The sequence below is a fragment of the Pleurodeles waltl genome, chromosome 5 (assembly GCF_031143425.1).
Source record: "Pleurodeles waltl isolate 20211129_DDA chromosome 5, aPleWal1.hap1.20221129, whole genome shotgun sequence".
NCBI lineage: Eukaryota > Metazoa > Chordata > Amphibia > Caudata > Salamandridae > Pleurodeles > Pleurodeles waltl.
Window position 1 is genome coordinate 1283613304 of NC_090444.1, and position 20450 is coordinate 1283633753.

Genomic DNA, 20450 nt, shown 5'->3' on the forward strand with positions numbered 1-20450 from the left:
TCCCCACCTTGGATGGTGGCACAGCTGTCTTGCCACTCCCAACTGTTGTCCTGGCTGAGACCTTGGTGGCAGGTGTTTTGGCCTTCTCCCTCTGGGATGTGGGCAACTTCTTCTGTTTTGGAGGTGGGGGAATGTCCTTGGCCTCGCTCCTTGGGACATTGGCAGCCCTGCTGCTTGGCGCACTCCAGAATCCGGTTGCTGCTGGCACCACTGTGCCTGGTGATGTGGTGGCTGAAGTGCTGGGTTGGGACCTGGAAAGGCGGGCCCTAGGGGACGGAAGGGGTGGGGGAGGTGAAGGGAAGAGGTCAAGGTTTGACAGGAAAAGTTTTTTAGACACACTGGGATGGATAGATGGTGGGGGTTTGGGAGTGGAGGAAGAGGTAGTGGTTGTAGGAGGTGTTCGTTTGCTGACTTTGGGTGAAGGTGCATGGGCTGGAGGCTATCGTGAGGTGGATGGCTGTTGGGTGGGTGTGTGACTGCGTTTGTGTATTTTGGGAGGAGGGCTCAGAGACACACTGGTAGAGGACACAGGGGCTGTGTGAATGGTAGTGGGGTGGTGAGTGCACGTGTGCGGTGTGTGGTGATGGGCGTGCTGGTGATAGAGGTAGTGGCTTAGGATGTAGTGCATGCAGGTGTGAGTGGAGACGTGACAGGGAGGGAGGAGGGAGACGTGGAGGAGGGGGACACAGTGGAGGCAGTGGATGTTGTTATGTGTGCATGGGTATGATGCTTGTGTGAGTGCCTGTGGGATGTGTGGTGCTTATGTTTGCCAGAGCTACCCTTGTGTGTTGAGGTGTGTGCATGCTGGTCTGATGGTGTGCTTGGGATAGGCTGAGGTACTGGGGATTGGGTCTGGGTGGAAGAAGTTGGAGGGGGGAGGTTGGACACAGGGACAATGGCTGCCATCAGTGCTCAGGACAGAGTCTGAAATGCTCGCTGTTGATGCAGCCTGGCCAGAATGAATGCCCTCCAGGTATGCATTTGTCTGTTGCAACTGCCTCTCTACAACCTGGATGGCATTCAGAATGGCAGAGTGCCCAACAGTGAGGGATCTCAGGAGGTCAATGGCCTCCTCACTGAGGGCAGCAGGGCTGACTGGGGCAGGGGCTGAGGTGCCTGGGGCGAAGGAGATGCCCACCCTCCTGGGTGAGCGGCCATGGGGCACACGCTGAGGGGCTGCTGAGAGGGCGGTGCTGGTAGGGGGGGTGGCGGCTGTACCTGTAGATGAGGGGGGCACAGAGGGGTCCGCAAGGGAGCTCCCATCAGAGGAGGAGTCGGTGTCGCTGGTCTCTGCTACAGTCCCTGCCGTGGAGCTCCCCTCACCCTCCGTCCCACTGGTGCATTCTGACTCCGTAGTGTTGCCCTCCAGGGCCATGTGGGATGCAGCCCCCTCCTGCTCCGGTGGCACAGCTCCTCCGCCTGATGATGCTAATGCACACAAGAACAGGGAGACCACAAAAAGGGGGGGGGAAGAAGAAAGACATGTTCAGTGCATGCAATACCGCTACCGTTGGCGGACACTACAGACACAGCAGCCCTCTGCACTACGCCATGCACTTAGAGTTCCCTAATTAATCACAGGAACATGGGGTACAAGGCCTATGCCCGATTTCTGCACACATGGAGGTCACAGGAGCCTGACTAGGTGTATATGGCTCTTACCACTGGTGGGGTTGGGGTGCCACATAGCCTGCCTCACAAAGGGTCCTTGCCTACAAAGATCGCCCTGGCCTAGGGGTACCCACTGCCCACCTCCCCCACCCAGACACCTCCTAATGCGCGCAGAGTCAGTTGAATGAGAGTATATTCACCCCCTTGTGGCTGCTGTGATGCCCCCAATCGCCCATCCAACTCTGGGTACGCCACCGCCAGGATCCGACACATCAGGGGGGTTATGGTGTGACGGGCACCCCTCCCCTGGGCCTCTGCCGTCTTCTTGCTCCAGCGGCGAATTTCCTCCCATCTTTTATGGCAGTGGGTGCTCCGTCTGTGGTGGACCCCCAGGGTCCGGATGAACTTGGCGATGGCACGCCAAATATCCTTTCGCTGACCTACAGGAATAGTACAGGGGAAAAGGTACAACATTAATCATCTGGACCGTCACGGTCATTGGCCCACATTCCCACCCTTGCCCTGACGCACATACACTCACCGTCGGATCATGCACGCCTCACCCCCCCCCCCATCTCCCATCCACACCACTCCAAACAGGCATTGCCCATAGAGCATGCTCCCAGTGTACTCACCTGTTTGTCTGGAGCACCATAGAGTAGCGTGTACAGAGGGAGGACCCCATCCACTAGTTTATCCAACTCCTCCGATGTGAAGGCAGGGGCCCTTTCCCCAGACACATGAGCCATCGTCGCTTCCAGACTGAGGTCACAGCAGCACTTGCAGTGTAGGTCTTCTCCTGTAGAAGATCAGGTATCAAGTGAATGAACAGAGAGAAAATGGCGGTCACGTTCACGGCGGTGCGTACCGTCACCACTGGCGTACATCGTCATTGGCTCCTGCGACCCATAGGGTCCAATGTTAACCAATGCAAGATAGCGCAGCGGTCTTCGACCGCCTACCGCAACGGTGTACAATGCCAGCGAGGTTATCTCATATCCCCTTGTCCCACATTACAGGTCAGGCAGCTGCCATTTCAGGGGGCCACATGGCTTTATTTTTAAATGCATCACACATATCTAGGCCTTGCATACACACTAAGACAGGCACATAGCGGATTGACAAATGTGTGCAATAAAGTTGTTGTTTTAGTACCTCAGTGTTGGCTGACCCTCTGCCTGCTGTTCTCATCCATAGGGCACGTCTGCTGGGGCAGGTGATGAGATGGCGGCATCCTCTGGTGTACAGACCGCTGGTGGACCTGTCAACAATGGAAGAGCGACATCTAATTGTCACCTACAGACTTGATCGTGCCACAATCCAGGAACTATGTGCCCAGTTGGAGCAAGACCTGATGTCAGCTATCCGCCATCCCAAAGGAATCCCCCCTCTAGTGCAGGTCCTGTCAGTACTCCATTTCCTGGCAAGTGGGTCTTTTCAAACAACAGTGGCCATAGCATGACGGATGTCCCAGCCTATGTTCTCAAACGTGTTGTCCAGAGTGTTGTCTGCCCTGCTGAAACACATGCGTAGCTACATCGTTTTCCCTCAGGTGGAGGATTTGCCTACAGTGAAAGGTGACTTCTATGCCCTGGGACATATCCCCAACATCATAGGTGCCATTGATGGGACACATGTGGCCTTGGTACCCCCCTGCAGGAGTGAACAGGTGTACAGAAACCGGAAGAGCTACCATTCTATGAATGTGCAAATGGTGTGTTTGGCCGAACAGTACATCTCCCATGTGAATGCCAAATTTCCTGGCTCAGTGCATGACGCTTACATTCTGAGGAATAGCAGCATCCCTTATGTGATGGGGCAACTCCAGAGGCACTGTGTGTGGCTATTAGGTGAGGACAAGGACCCTATACAGTGTGAATAGTTGTCTGGGTCTGGGGTTGTCCCTAGTGGTTAGTGTGTGTCTAACAGTTGTCCCTTGACATTTACAGGTGACTCTGGCTACCCCAACCTGTCATGGCTACTGACCCCAGTAAGGAATCCCAGGACAAGGGCAGAGGAACACTACAATGAGGCACATGGGCGAACTAGGAGGGTTATAGAGAGGACCTTCGGCCTCCTGAAGGCCAGGTTCTGGTGCCTCCATATGACAGGTGGTTCCCTATACTACTCACCAAAGAAGGTGTGCCAGATCATCGTGGCCAGCTGTATGCTGCACTACTTGGCTTTACGATGACAGATGCCTTTTCTGCAGGAGGATGGTCCAGAAGGTGGTCTTGTGGCAGCTGTGGAGCCTGTGGACAGTGAAGAAGAGGAGGCAGAAGAAGAGGACATAGAAAACAGGAACACCGTGATCCAGCAATACTTCCACTGAGACACAGGTAAGAAGACATCACTGCCTCCTACATCTGATAAAATTGTTCAACCTATCATCTGTCTGTCACATTCACCCAGTGTATGGACCCTAATTTGTCACTTTGCCTTTCGATTTCACAGATATGGGTCCCACTGTGTGACCTCTGCTATATTACCTTATGGACTACAGCTGTGTTACATTGGTATGTGAACAAGTAAATTGACATTGCTATATTCCATAGTTACTGCAAATACACATTTGTGAAAGCACAGACTGACTCCAGATTGTTTTGTGATTCAAGGGTGTTTATTTAAGCGCTAAATAGTGAAAGGGGTTGTAAAATGATCAGGGGTGATGGTGGAGGAATGTCTATGGCAGAGTCCAGTTATTAGTTTCAAAGGTGCATTGTCCAAAGGGGCATAGGAAGTGGAGCTAGGGCAGTTTAAGGATGGACAGGGTGACAAAGTGGGACAGAAGAATGACATTCAGGGTGGTCTCATTTCTTGGCGGGGGTTTTGGCATTGTTCTCTGTCTTTGTCCTGGATCTCAGGGACCGCTTGCGGGGTGGTTCTCCATCTGCAGGGGGTGGGGTGCTGGTGTCGTGGTCCTGTGGCGGTGCCTCCTGTCCACTAGCGCCGTTGGAGGTGGTGGGCAGTTCATTGTCAAGGCTAGTGTCAGGAGCCCCTTGTTGTGCCATGTCCCTCCTGGTGTTCATGAGGTCCTTCAACACCCCTACAATGGTGCCCAGGGTGGTGTTGATGCACTTGAGTTCGTCCCTGAACCCCAAATACTGTTCCTCCTGCAGCCTCTTGGTCTCCTGAAACTTGGTCAGTACCGTTGCCATAGTCTCCTGGGAATGACGGTACGCTCCCATGATGTTGGAGAGGGCCTCATGGAGAGTGGGTTCCCTGGGCCTGTCCTTCCCCTGTCGCACAGCAGACCTCCCAGTTCCCCGGTTTTCTTGTGCCTCTGTCCCCTGAACCGTGTGCCCACTGCCACTTCCCCCAGGTCCCTGCTGTTCTTGGAGTGGTGGGTTAGCCTGCGTTCCCTGTAGTGGTGGCCACACTGCTGCTTGACGTGTCTTGGGGACAGAGGTATGGGCCTGCTGGGTGGGTGCTGTGCTGGTGTTTCCTGAGGGGGGAGGCTCTGTAGTGGCCTGTGACTGTGTGAGGGGAACCGACTGTCCCGAGGTCCCAGATGGGCCGGGCTGGTCATCTAGATCCAGTTGGACAGAGCTGCTGTCATCACTATGGGCCTCTTCTGTTGGTGGTGTGGACATGTCTGGACCCTCCTGTCCTGTGACGTTGGGTAGGGGTCCTGCATTGGTGTAAAGGCATGATTATTGCATCTGTGTGTGCCATGGTGTGCAATGGGTGGGTGACCGTGTACCCCAGTGCTTACATTCTTGTGTAATTGTGATAATTGTTTAGGGGTCTGTGTGGGTATGTGTAGTGGACATGCATTGGTGATGGGTGTCCATGCTTTGTTGTTGCATGCAGGGCCTGGTGTTAGGATGTGTGGTTTGTGATAGTGGTACATATGTGAGGAGTTTGAGTGATGGGGTGAGGGCGAGGGTGGGGGTATGTGATAGCATGCAGGTAGGGTGGGGGATGAAGCAGTGAAAGATTTGACTTACCAGAGTCCATTCCTCCAGCTACTCCTGCGAGGCCCTCAGGATGCATTATAGCCAAAACCAGCACCTCCCATGTTGTTAGTTGTGGGGGAGGAGGTGGGGGTCTGCCGCCAGTCCTCTGAACCGCATTGTGGTGTCTTGAGACCACGGAACGCACCTTCCCCGTAGGTCGTTCCACCTCTTCCTGATGTCATCCCGTATTCTTGGGTGCAGTCCCACTGCGTTGACACTGTCCACAATTCTGCACCATAGCTCCATCTTCCTAGCTATGGAGGTGTGCTGTACCTGTGATCCGAATAGCTGTGGCTCTACCCGGATGATTTCCTCTGCCATGACCCTGAGCTCCTCCTCAGAAAACCTGGGGTGTCTTTGCGGTGCCTTGGGGTGGTGTGAGTGATGTGTGAGGTGGTGTTGGTGTGTGTTGTGATGTGTGGGGTGATGTTTAGGCGGGTGTGTTGTTTTGTGCGTGGATGTGTATGAGTGATGGTGTTGTGTGCCTCTGTCTGCTGGTGTGGTCTTTGCTTTGCTGTCTCTCTGCTTCTTCCAAATTTTTTATTGTAAGGGTTTGTGGGTAATGTGGGTGTGTGTTTTATATTGTATTGGGTGTGTGGGAGTGGTGTGTGTATGTGTATCAGGTGTATGTATTTAGATTTGTCCAATGTGGTAGTGTTTTGTAAATGTGTGTGTATTTTGAGCATGGCGGTGTGTACCGCCAATGGAATACCGCGGTTGAAAGACGGCCGCGTGGATTCGTGGGTCGTGATAGTGTGGGCGTGTTAGACCTGACAGCCTTAGGGTAGTCACCCCTAACTTTTTGCCTGCCTCCCTCCACTTTTTGGACACTGTTTTTGCTGGCTTTTAGACTCTGCGCACTTTACCACTGCTAACCAGTGCTAAAGTGCATATGCTCTCTCCCCTAAAACATGGTAACCTTGAATCATACCTGATTGGACTATTAATTTACTTATAAGTCCCTAGTAATGTGCACTTTATGTGCATAGGGCCGGTAGATTAAATGCTACTAGTGGGCCTACAGCACTGGTTGTGCCACCCACTTAAGTAGCCCCTTTTCCTTGTCTCAGGCCTGCCATTGCAGGGCCTGTGTGTGCAGTTTCACTGCCACCTCGCCTTGGCATTTAAAAGTACTTGCCAAGCCTAAACCTCCCCTTTCTCCACATATAAGTCACCTCTAACGTGTGCCCTAGGTAACCCCTAGAGCAGGGTGCTGTGTGGGTGAAAGGCAGGACATGTACCTGTGTAGTTTACACGTCCTGGTAGTGTAAAACTCCTAAATTCGTTTTGCACTACTGTGAGGCCTGCTCCCTTCATAGGCTAACATTGGGGCTGCCCTCATACAGTATTGAAGTGGTAGCTGCTCATCTGAAAGGAGTAGGAAGGTCATATTTAGTATGGCCAGAATGGTAATATAAAATCCTGCTGACTGGTGAAATTGGATTTAATATTACTATTCTAGAAATGCCACTTTTAGAAAGTGAGCATTTCTTTGCACTTAAATCTTTCTGTGCCTTACAATCCACGTCTGGCTGGGCTTAGTTGACAGCTCCTTGTGCATTCACTCAGACACACCCCAAACACAGGGTACTCAGCCTCACTTGCATACATCTGCATTTTGTCTGGCTGTGAAAGTGCTCTCCAAGGGCTTGGATAGAGCTTGCCTCCTGTTCCCTGAAGTCTCAGGACCAAAAAGACTTCTCTTTTTCACTTGGATGCTCCGTGCGCCGAAATTTTCGACGCACAGCTTGTTCCGCGGCAAGAAAAACGCCGCACACCGACGATGATCGACGCGACGCCTTCGGGACGACCAAAACTTTGCCGCACGGCCTCACAAGGACAACGCCGCCCAACTTCCAAGGAGAAATCGACGTGACGCCTGCCGTGCGATCGAAACTTTGACGCACGGCCCCGCAAGGACAATGCCGCCCGACTTCCAGGGAGAAATCGACGCGACGCCTGCCGTGAGATCGAAACTTCGACGCACAGCCCCGCAGAACGACGCGCAGCCAGAAAACAAGCAGGAAAATCCCCGCACAGACCCGGGACATCTGGTAATCCCCGCGACCCACAGAAAGAGACTGTCCGCACGCCGGAAAACGACGCACGACTTCCCGCGTGAAAAATAACGACGCAAGTCCGTGTGTGCTGGGGAGAAATCGACGCACACACCATTTTTCCACGCATCTCTCCTTCTGTGGCCCTCTGAGGAGATTTTCCGCTCCAAACCAGGTACTTTGTGCTGAAAGAGACTTTGTTTGCTTTTTAAAGACTTAAGACATTCTGATATCACTTTCCAGTGATATCTCTACAAATTCACATTGCAACTTGATTCTTTTTGACCTACAATTATCCTGATAAATATTATATATTTTTCTAAACACTGTGTGGTGTATTTTTGTAGTGCTATATGGTGGTATTGTATGATTTATTGCACAAATACTTTACACATTGCCTTCTAAGTTAAGCCTGACTGCTCGTGCCAAGCCACCAGAGGGTGGGCACAGGATAATCTTGGATTGTGTGTGACTTACCCTGACTAGAGTGAGGGCTTTTGCTTGGACAGGGGGTAACCTGACTGGCAACCAAAAACCCCATTTCTAACAGGGCGTATTCCTATTGGCATGATGGTGGAGGTTTTGTTCTCGGCAGTTTATCACTGACCTTTGGTATGGTGGACTTGTGTGGGTGTCTAGATTTTGGCAGATTCTGAGCTGTGGGTCGTAATCGCTGTGGTGGGATTCTGCGGCGGTGTGTTGGCGGTCTACTGCACGGCAGTAAGCGGGATTTACCACCAATGTTGTAATGAGGGCCTATGAGTAGTATCAGAGGTAGTAATGAGAGCGGATTCAGTGCTGTGAGCATTTCTGAAGCTGTGCTGAGAGGGACTAGTCCGCCGGAGTCTTGAAGAAATTGGTCTAATTCTGTATTAAGGTGTTTTTTGAAGATTTTTGCCTGGAAAAGCAACAGGGCAATAGGCCAAAGATTTTAGATCATTCGCTGCTCCATCAAGTTTCTTTTTCAAAGGGACCACAATTGCTTCATTTCATGATGGGGGAAATTCTGCGATATTCAAAATCTCTTAATCTACCGGAACAAGGGCCGAAAACACTAACTCCGGAGTGAGCTGCAATATGTGATGGGGCAGGGATCCCTGCTCTTTGATCCTCTCAAGCCACAGAGGCTGGAAATTAGTCAGCATAGGAAAGTCAGTGCCTACTGTACTATATAAGTGCTCATAGGGGTCTAATACCCCCAGTAATTGAGCAAAGCTGGCTTGAATTTGAATGACTTTGTTTTAAAAAAAGTTAGAGACCTTGTTGCAAAATTCCTGAGAATTTTCCAGCTCTGCAGAGGTACAGGGAGTAGTAAGAGACCGTACCACTCTGAAAAGCTCTCTAGGGACATTTTTAGCTTCCTTAATTTTGTGTGAGTAGAACTCGGTTTTAGCTTTATTTATTGCTTCTTTATAGGTACTGAGCACTGATCTACGCTTTCCTTTTTCCTTTGGAGATGGGTCTAATTTCCACCTCCATTCTTGTTGGCGGTATTTTCTTTGAAGGCTCTTGAGATCTTTGGTATACCAGGGACAGCTAGCTTGCATTAATCAGGGCACAGGTAATGAAATTGGTCCTAGGGACCTCTCTGCTATTACAGCTTTCTGACAGATTCTGTCTACTGTTACAGCTTTCCGACAGATCCTGTTAGGCATATAAGGGGGAGCGGTGCAAGGCAGCGTCCCGGGTGTCTAATTACAATCGCTGCTCCACCCGTCAAGATTATTTCGGGCAGCCTGAGCACACCTCCTGCACTGCGGTCTCTAAACTAAAGTGAGAAGGGCATGTGAAGAGTAGGATAGACAGGCTAACGTTTGCTTAAATAGCAACACATTGTGCAGCACTGAAATGGAGGAAGGCGAGCATCGGCAAAACCAGTAGGTCTGGCTTACTATTGGTATTCGTGGTGATAGGTTGTATGCGCCAATACAACGTACAGCCATTTGAATATGTTTGGATCTGAAAACCGATAACATGCAGGAAGACACACACAAACAAACAATATTTAGAAGCTTGGATAGCATGGTATTTACAGTAGTGTTTTGAGCTTGTGGTGGTGTCTGCAAGTTGTATTTTTGGTATTGCCTAAACAATGCTGTGAGTGAATGTAGATGAGTGGTACATGGAATGAACAGTGTTCCAAACAGATGTAGGCATGCAGGTGATGTGATTGAACTAGTACCAATGCACACAGGTGTTAGGGGCAAGCAGAGATGTGTGTCAATTTCTTTGGAGTGGAGTATATAGCAAGTGATCACATGGTATTTCAAGTGGATGCAGGTGCATGGACGACTGTGGGAAAGTGTTGGTGTGTATAAGTACCTATTTACAAGTGATGTTGCATGCAAGCGTGAGATAGCATTGCTACTTTGAAAGGCCCTTAAAGTGGCGCTGCATGTGAATGTCTGTGGACAAGTGATGCTACATGTGAATGGCCTTGTGAGAGTGTGCTTATAAATAACAGTAGCAGAGGGTTGTAGATGAGTGATGTTAAGAGTGGCTCTAGGCATGTGAGGGATCATGGACAAACAGGGTTATACTCTAATAACAATATAATTGGCAATTTGTGGTGGTTATGAGTGTTAGTGTGGAAGTTGTTGTATGTAAGTGAGATTGTGTTGAGTCGCTGTGTGAGTGCCATTATGTGAGAGTGATTATGCGAGCAAGCAACTGTAGGAAAATGGTTTTGGGAGTGGTGGTGGGCAAACTGTGTAGTGGGTGATTGGTGCTGGATTTGTGGCTGTGGACATCTACCAATGGGTAAACAGCTGTGTGACAGTGAGGTTGTAAGTGGCTCAGGCTAAGAGATATTTTGAGTGTAAGAATTTGAAATATTGTGGAAAAGTGATAGGCATCCATGGCTGTTGGGGAGTACTGTTTTCAGTGAGGTACTGTAGTTGTGGATTTTGCACACAATTAGTCATGGGCCGGAGAGTGGTATTGCATATGTGGTTCAGATTAAGAAGTGACATAGAAGAGTAGCTGTGGTTGGGTCATGTTGCAGGATTGTGGCGAGTATATTTGCACGAGTGGTGGTTTGTATTAATGTCTGGCAGGGCTGTGTTTGGGATCAGAAAAATGCAGGTCAGGATTAAAGCAGAAAGTCTAGAGGGTGATAAGTATATCAAAGCTGAGTTGTATTGGTAGAACTGTGAGTTAGGGTCAGTTACATTAGTCGGATAGAGGTGCATTGTTGGGGTTGTGCAAATGACCAGCAGAATGCAAATTAGTATTAGGGACATTGGCAAAGCTGTGTATAAAGAGCTGCTATGAAGGAGTAAGTCTATACCGAGGTTAGCAGAAGAGCTGTTTGCATGCTCTAGAGGTGTAGATTGAGATTGAACTGTATTACCTTACTTCAGTATGTGGAAGTAGTTTGGTGAATGGAAATTAGGCGATGGGTGCATTACCGGAACTGCGGATAGAGCATGGTTGAATAGGTCATGATTGGAGTGTACTGGTATAGCTATTTGTTGGACCTGGACATTTTTGTGCGTCATAATTGAGCTGCAATGAATTGTGTTCTATGGAAGGGGTTCACACACAGGTGCAAATATAGCAACATGAGTCTGAGTTACAGCCATGGGTATAGGATATGTTGGGGACACAGAGGATTTATCCACCCCCCAAGAGTAGAGGGGGGACAAAAAAACTCAGAGCCACAGGCCTCCTCATCCCTATCCTGACTGCCGCATGGAAGTTAAGCTTCACCATGACAAAGAGGCCGATCAAAGTGCAGACTTCCAGTGACACTCAAACTAAGGGTGGAAGGCAATCTGCAAAGGTTAAGAATAACAAGATTAGTTTTTTTTTTTCTTTTTTTCTTTGAATGAGTCGTGAGTTTTTTTTGTTTTTTTTGCATTTGAAAGAGTCAAAGATTAAGAGGACTGAACAGCTGCTTGTAACAAATTACATTTAAACCTCTTGGAATGTAAATCTGTTTACATTTTTCTTCCAGCAAAGAACGGGCATTTTCAAAGAACTGACCCACCGCATTGTGATATTGGCTATCTAGGAGCACATCTCAATTCAAGGAACAAATATGTTTTTGTTGTAGTTAATTTGGTTTGTTGTATAATTTATACTGTGCCATCACTAGGGAATTACCACTGATGGATGCACAAATCAGTCATGCTGTATTTTAGCAATCAGATGTACTGGGCCTGAATCTCAAAAGTAAATTTACACTTTTGACTAAGTTTACAATTGTTTGCTATTAATGAAGATATTTTACTAGTAGTATCTTTACAACTGAGGAGTACTCACACATAAAAAAAAACAGGACAGTCCAATTTGGGACCTCCAAGGCTGAAGGTAAGTGTGTGTGAACTTTTAAAATGAATGTTTGGTGCGTGCGTGCATGTTTGAATGTTATGAGTGTTGTTAATGAATGTGCGTGCATGCGTGCATGTGTGTGTGTGAAAGAATGAGTGTGTGTGATCTTTTAAAATTAATGTTTGGTGCGTGCGTGCATGTTTGAATGTTATGAGTGTTGTTAATGGATGCGCATGCGTGTGTGTGTGAAAGAATGAGTGTGTGTGTGCTTCCCGCCCGCCCCCTCCCTCCTAAAGCTGCCAGCTGCCACTGGTATGGGTGTTGCAAGGAGACCCCTCACCATTCCTTGCAGGCCCCAGGGGTTTCCTTACACCACTGGTTGCATGTGTGACTTAACCTACTCCCTGAAACACAACACTTTTGAATGTCACGTGGTAAGATTTCAGGGCTTCTGTCTTGAAGCTGTACCATTGTCTTACACTTTTCTGGCAATTTTTTTAAATTCTCTGTTTTCTTACATGTTTAGAGGTTTCAGTTGCTGTTTCTGAAATTCATGATGGGTCATTTGAAGCTGACTGCATTTCACATAAGAATGCGCGTAGCCAGTCTTGACAAGTGCTATTGTAAGGTGTAGACCTAGGGCCGTATTTATACTCTGGTTGCGCCAAATTTGCGTCGTTTTTTCGTTATTTATACTATGGCGTTAGACGCTTCGGGCGCCAAAGTGCCCGGAGTGTGCGTCATTTTTTAGCGTGAACCCCTTCCTTGCGTTAATGATATGCAAGGGAGGCGTTCCCGTCTTAAAAAATGACTCCCAGGCCTTTACGTGGTATTTATACTCCCGGGCAAAAATGACGCCCGGGAGTGGGCGTGGCCAAAAACGGCGCATTTGCGCCGCTTTTTAACGCCTGGGTCAGGCATGGCGTTAAGGGACAAGTGGGCTCAAAATGAGCCGAGAGTGCCCTCCCCTGCCCCCAGGGACCCCCCCTGCCACCCTTGCCCACCCCAGGAGGACACCCAAGGACGGAGGGACCCATCCCATGGACATTAAGGTATGTTCAGGTAAGTTTTTTTTTTTTTTTTTTTTGTGGCATAGGGGGGCCTGATTTGTGCCCCCCTACATGCCACTATGCCCAATGACCATGCCCAGGGGACAGAAGTCCCCTGGGCATGGCCATTGGGCAAGGGGGCATGACTCCTATCTTTACAATGATAGGATTCATGTTGATGGGGGATGGGCGTCGTTAAAAAATGGCGCAAGTCGGGTTAAGACGATTTTTTCGACGCAACCTGACTTGCCCCATTTTAAGATGCCCATACGCCATTTTCCCCCTACGCCGGCGCTGTCTGGTGTACGTGGTTTTTTTCCACGCACACCAGGCAGCGCCGGTCTGGTAGCGCCGGCTAACGCCATTCAATAAATACGGCGCCCGCATGGCGCTTCAGAATGGCGTTAGACGGCGCTAAATTTTTTGACGCTAAACTGCGTTAGCGCAGTTTTGCGTCAAAAAGTATAAATATGGCCCCTAATCTTTTGCACATATGTGCGTGGGTCAGCTTGAGACTGTGTTAATGGATGTGCGTGCGTGCATGCGTGTGTGTGAAAGAATGAGTGTGTGTGTGTGATCTTTTAAAATGTATGTTTGGTGCGTCTGTGCATGTTTGAATGTTACGAGTGTTGTTAATGGATGTGCGTGAGTGTGTGTGAAAGAATATGTGTGTGTATGCTTCCCGCCCGCCCCCTCCCTCCTAAAGCTGCCAGCTGCCATTGGTGTGGGTGTTGCAAGGAAACCCCTCACCATTCCTTGCAGGCCCCAGGGGTTTCCTTACACCACTGGTTGCATGTGTGAGTTAACCTATTCCCTGAAACACAACACTTTTGAATGTCATGTGGTAAGATTTCAGGGCTTCTGCCTTGAAGCTGTACCATTGTCTTACACTTTTCTGGCTATTTTTTTAAATTCTCTCTTTTCTTACATGTTTAGAGGTTTCAGTTGCTGTTTCTGAAATTCATGATGGGTCATTTGAAGCTGACTGCATTTCACATAAGAATGAGCGTAGCCAGTCTTGACAAGTGCTATTGTAAGGTGTAGACCTAATCTTTTGCACATATGTGCGTGGGTCAGCTTGAGACTGTGTTAATGGATGTGCGTGCGTGCATGCGTGTGTGTGAAAGAATGAGTGTGTGTGTGTGATCTTTTGAAATGTATGTTTGGTGCGTCTGTGCATGTTTGAATGTTATGAGTGTTGTTAATGGATGTGCGTGAGTGTGTGTGAAAGAATATGTGTGTGTATGCTTCCCGCCCGCCCCCTCCCTCCTAAAGCTGCCAGCTGCCATTGGTGTGGGTGTTGCAAGGAAACCCCTCACTCTAGTCAGGGTAAAGGAGAGTCACCCTCAGCTAACCCCCGCTCACCCCCTAGGTAACTTGGCAAGAGCAGACATGCTTAACTTCAGAATGCTAGGTGTAAAGAATTTGTAACAACACACACAGTAACTTAATGAAAACACTACAAAATGACACAACACCGGTTTAGAAAAATAGAGAAGACTTATCCAAACAAAACAAGACCAAAATGACAAAAATCCACCAAACACAAGTCAAGTTGTCAATTAAAAACAAAAAAGAGTCTTCATGTAATTTTAAACACAACCCAGCATGGGTGAATGTGCATCAAAAGGGCTTGCGATGCGTCAATATCACTCCAGAGCGAGACCGTGCGTTGTTTCTCCTTCAGTCGAATCGGCGAGCGTTGTTTCTTCTCTCTGCAGGAGAACTATGCGTCAACTTAAACCACACTCCTGGGTCCGGGCAGGCCCTGCGTCTTTGATGTTTGAGTCGGAAATCCTGGCGCGCAATGATCTGAAAACCACGCAGCGAGGGTTGTGATCTCACCAGCCTCCATCAGCGATTCTGCGCATTGTTTCTCCAGCCGCGGGCGTCGGTCTTCCGGTCGTGTTGCAGGCTAGCCTCGATTTTTAGCTGCGAAGCTGGTGGCGTGCCGATTTTTCAGCCGCAGATCGGAGTTGCGTTGATCTTTTCCCTGCATGACGGTGAGTGCGTGGATTTCTTACTCTTGTCCTACCAGCTTCTCCTTTCAGGGCCCCAGGAATTGGATGGGCACCACTTGGCAGGGTAGGAGTCTCAGCAGAGGTTCCAGGTGCTGGCAGAGAGAAGTCTTTGGCTGTCCTTGAGACTTCAAACAACAGGAGGCAAGCTCTAAATCAAGCCCTTGGAGAGTGCTTCACAAGAAGGAAGGCACACAAAGTCCAGTCTTTGTCCTCTAGCACAGGCAGAAGCAGCAACTGCAGGAGGGCTCCACAAAACACAGTCACGGGCAGGGTAGCTCTCCTTCCTCAGCTCTTCTCTAGGCACAGGTTCCTCTTGGTTTCCAGAAGTGTTCTAAAGTCTGTGGTTTTGGTTGCCCTACTTATACCCATTTTTCCCTTTGAAGTAGGCCTACTTAAAAGTAAATTCTCTCTTGTTTGTGAAATCCTGCCTTGCCCAGGCCAGGCCCCAGATACTCACCAGGGGGTTGCAGACTGCATTGTGTGAGGGCAGGCACAGCCCTTTCAGGTGTGAGTCCCCTCCTTTCTAGCACAGATGGCTCATCAGGATATACAGACTACACCCAGCTCCCTTTGTGTCACTGTCTAGTGTCACTGTCTAGTGAGAGGTGCAACCAGCCCAACTGTCAAACTGACCCAGACAAGGAATCCACAGACAGGCAGAGTCACAGAAATGGTTTAAGCAAAAAAACGCTTACTTTCTAAAAGTGGCATTTTCAAACACACAATCTTAAAATCAACTTTACCAAAATGTCTAACCACTCCCAAAAGGAATCTACACTTTAATCATATTTAAAGGTAGCCCCCATGTTAACCTATGAGAGGGGCAGGCCTTGCAACAGTGAAAAACAAATTTAGCAGTATTTCAGTCAGGACATATAAAACACATTACTATATGTCCTTCCTTAACCATACACTGCACCCTGCCCTTGGGGCTACCTAGGGCCTACCTTAGGGGTGGCTGAAATGGAAGAAAAGGGAAGGTATATGCCTGGCAAGTGGCTACTATTGCCAAGTCGAATTCACAGTTTAAAACTGCACACAGACACTGCAGTGGCAGGTTTGAGACATGATTACAGAGCTACTTAGGTGGGTGGCACAACCAGTGCTGCAGGCCCACTAGTAGCATTTGGTTTACAGGCCCTGGGCACCACTAGTGCACTTTACTAGGGACTTACTAGTAAATCAAATGTGCCAATCATGGATAAACCAATTACATACACATTTTGTATAGGAGCACTTGCACTTTAGCACTGGTTAGCATTGGTAAAGTGCCCAGAGTAACAAAAACAGAAAAACCAGAGTCCAGCACACATCAACATACTGAGAAACAGAGGCAAAAGGTTAAGGGGGAGCACGCCAAGGATGAACAGTCTAACAAATATCCTAATACTTTATCTCAAGAATGGGACTATCTAGAAAAATAATCAAACTAATAATAATAATTATAAATCTGATTAAAGTCAGATTTTAACAAATCTTGATGAAAGTTAACTTTTAGAAAGTTACCTTTAGCCTGCCTAAAGTTCCTGTAGACTAATTTGCATTTTCTCAATTTACCTCAGCCATTGATTTACATTTGAATAGGTGTGAAATTCCTCTGAGGAGCTACGTAATAGGTCAGTGGTGATTAACATGGTTGGCCCGAATGGCCGGAGATGACTCCCACGAGTCTTAAAGATTATGCAGGGAGCGGGTCAATTTTTGTGTATTCACTGTCTGATTACTGGAAAACTCTGCTTTTGTCTTACCAGAATTATGTTTTGTGGTATTTATGTATGACACTTGGGGAGCACTTCAGAGGGTGAAAATAGGATGCCTAGATAATTCATGTATACCCACTGTCTGGTTGCTGAAACCCCCTGCTGTTCTCCTATTGGACCCCTTCCCTGGGTTTTTTGGTGGTGCAGTGGCTGCCTGAAACTGGATTTTAGATGAGGGAAGGACACAATGATTACTATAGTATTCTGTCCACTAAGCCCCATTTTTCATGTTTAGAGTGTCCTTCAACTTTTGGCATCTTGAAAATGCCCAAATTGGTTGGGGTGGTCCTGGGAACTTTTACCCACTTGTTAAGAGCGTGCCTGGAGTCATTCTCACCCAGCAGCTTGTACTAAGCAAAAATGTGGAATGCCAAGTTACCCTCTTCAGAGGGTTCGTGGACCCAAGGAAGATCAGAAGAGGACTGGACCTGTTCTGGTTGACCTGCACCACTGCTGTCTTTTACCCAGGACAAAGAAAAACTTCAAGTGTCATAAGACTGACCTCCTGGTCAAGGTACAGGGCTAAAACAAACTACAAGAGTCCTTTCCTGCAACTACCCAGCTGACTAGTGACAACTGGAACTAGACTGGACATAGTCGTTGGCCTCTGCCTGACAATCTGTAAGTGTCTAAGGGCCAGATGTATCAAACCATTTTGTATTCGCAAACGGTGCAAATCGCAGAATTTGGCCGTTTGCGAATGCAAAATCGTAGTCTGTGAGTCATGAAAGGCATTCGCAGACCAAAAATAAGGAATCGCAAAAATTGCAATTTTTGGCAAAGCGACATGGTTTTGCGTGTCGCGTTTTGCGTCACGCAATTTACGACATGAAATACCGAATCGCAACTAGCATTTCGCAAATTGCGAGTCGGAATAGCGACTCACAAATACCGATTTGGTATTTCAAGTCTGAAATTGCGAGACGCAAAATGCGACTCACAAAACCATGTCGCAATTCGATGCATCAAAAAATCGCAAATTGCGAATTTTCGCAAATGCCCTTTTGCACATGCAAATTACCACAGAGTGAAACCAGGTGGTAACCAGGTGCAACCTATATAAAGAGGCCCAGAATGCCTCAGACTGTTTTCCACAATGGCTGCACTCTACGTCATGGCGAGGAGAATGAGGATCTTGGCAGGTTCAGAGTGCGCATTACCCTTTTTGACCAGACTGAGGAGGAGATATATGATAAGTACAGGTTGAACTCAGCCATGATACTTGACCTGAAAGCTGAGCTACAACCCATACTGCAGCGCACAACACATAGGACAAATAGCGTACCCACCCATGTGCAGGTATTATGCTCCCTGCACCTACTTGCCTGAGGGAGCTATCAAGGGGTCATTGCAGCAGCTGGAGGAGTATCACATAGTGCTCTCTCTAGATTTTTCAATGCATTTATCAGCGCCATGCTGAGTAGGATACACCAGTACATCAGATTTCCCCACACCCCACAGGAAATACAGCAGACTAAAATAGATTTCTACCAGATAGCACAGTTCCCCCACGTCCTAGGTACCATAGATGGGACAGATGTTGCAATCTGTCCACCATCGGCCACAGAGTATGTGTACCGCAACCGTAAATACCAACATTCAATGAATATTCAGGTGATATGCAATGCCTCCTACATCATAACTGATCTTGTGGCCAGGTACCCAGGGAACACACATGATTCATACATCTATCACCACAGCGGATTCACACAAGACTGCTAGCTGGGGAGTTTGGTGAAGGATATCTACTAGGTATTGTCCCTCTGTACACTGGTGCATTGATGGTGTTGTGATGTCAGATGGCTCACTTACTCATTATACCCTCTGTTCCTTCCAGGAGACAGTGCCTACGCAGTGCGCACCTACATGATGACACCCTACCTAAATCCTACAACACCAGCAGAACGGAGATACAATTCTGCACACAGGCCAACCCGCAATGTGGTTGAGCGCACCTTTGGCCTACTGAAGAGTCGCTTCCGGTGCATCCACAAAAGTGGAGGGGCACTACAGTACAGCCCGGACACGACATGTAGAATAGTGGCCACATGTGCGATCCTGAACAATATACCTACCACCAGGGGCATACCTGTGGAAATAGCTGATCCAGACTCTGATGAGGATGAGGATCCCATACCCCCCCTACAGCCATCAGACAGGACCAGTGCAACAGAGGGCAGGCAAAGGCGTGCAGACATCATGCACAACCATTTCAGATGTAAGTAATAACAACAAAACTTCACTGACATGTGTACTGGTAGTTAGTACCTTTATTACCTTAACGTCAGGTAACATAAGTGTCACTAGCACAAAAATTAAACACATGTGTCATTAAATAAGCATTAACAGTGTCTCACTATTTATTCATAGTTCACTGTAAAACAAAAAAAGCAGACAGTCCCCTGTGGCAATTACAGTCACTTTTTACGGCCACGCAAGCCACTCGAGTGCGCAGTGGCCTCACCGGCACCTCTGGTATCTGCCTCAGTGGCAGTGCTGTGCCTGGCAGTGCTGTGCCTGTCACTGCGACGCCTAGGATCTGTAGTGGGCACTGCTACGCTGCTGAGGCTAGATGAGTCCTCAGTCTCCCCTAGTCCAAGTTCACTGGGTGTAGCAGAGCGGTTACCCAGCATAGTATTCAGCACATTCGTTATCTGGACCAGTCCCTGGGCTACATTCCTACTTCTGTGCGCTGCCTCCACCTGTGCAGCCACAGCACGCCGCAATATGAGGGCTGTAGATGTTGCAAGGCGATTGACCGATCTACAGAATCCACTAAACATGCCCATGAATTGCCTCTCATGCCTGTGGTGGCTGCCTCTGCCATGCCTTGGCTCTGTGCAGAGTTCCCTCACTGCATTGGTCAGCTCCCTGGTGTTCTCAGAAGCTGTGATCTGTCCCTCATGCAGCTTTGAAATATTTGAATTAAGGCACTCCAACTGCCGATGCAGTCCCCCCATGTTGGCATTGTGTGCCTGCATCTGCCTATGCATTGCCGTAATCTTCTTATTTTGCAGGCGCTGCAGTTTCAGCATAGAGGATTCCAGGACACCGAAGACTAGTGGGCCCTCTTCTGCTTCCACATGCTGTGTGCCTGCATACTGAGGCCTCCTGTGGGGTGTTGAGTGACACTGGGGCTGGGACTCCTGCATTACAGTGGATCTGCAGTCTGGGGATGGAGTGTGGCCAACATCCCGCATGTCATCTGAGTCCTGGCTCAATTCGGGGAGTGGTACAGCCCTTGCCCTGCGTCTGATAGGCGCAATATTCACTGACTCACTGGTGTTTGAGTCTGATGGAGGCTGGGTTTCAGCATCCCCAAAATGGCACATGCTGATGCTGCTGGGCCTGGGCCATCTGCAACGACAATGTGCAGCATGTCATTTATGTATGTATCACCAAAGGTTCAACAATGATAATAAATGTACAGTTACATCATATCACTATGTGGTGGGTGTTGTGTTCTTCTGGGTGTTGCTCTACTTAATTACATTCAAAGTGCTACTTTCAGCTCTGGGTTGTGGACTACCACTCCCATAAGGCACTGTTGTGCCGCTTCTAAAATGTGGAATGGACTACTTATCACAATGCTTTGCACTAATTGCTAATTCCTGAGGGGCATTTGTACATACACATATGGGGTTACATTTCAATATTGCACTTACCTTTACTGGTGCTTTGTGTGCCGGATGTGTCTATGTCAGTGACCCCACTGACA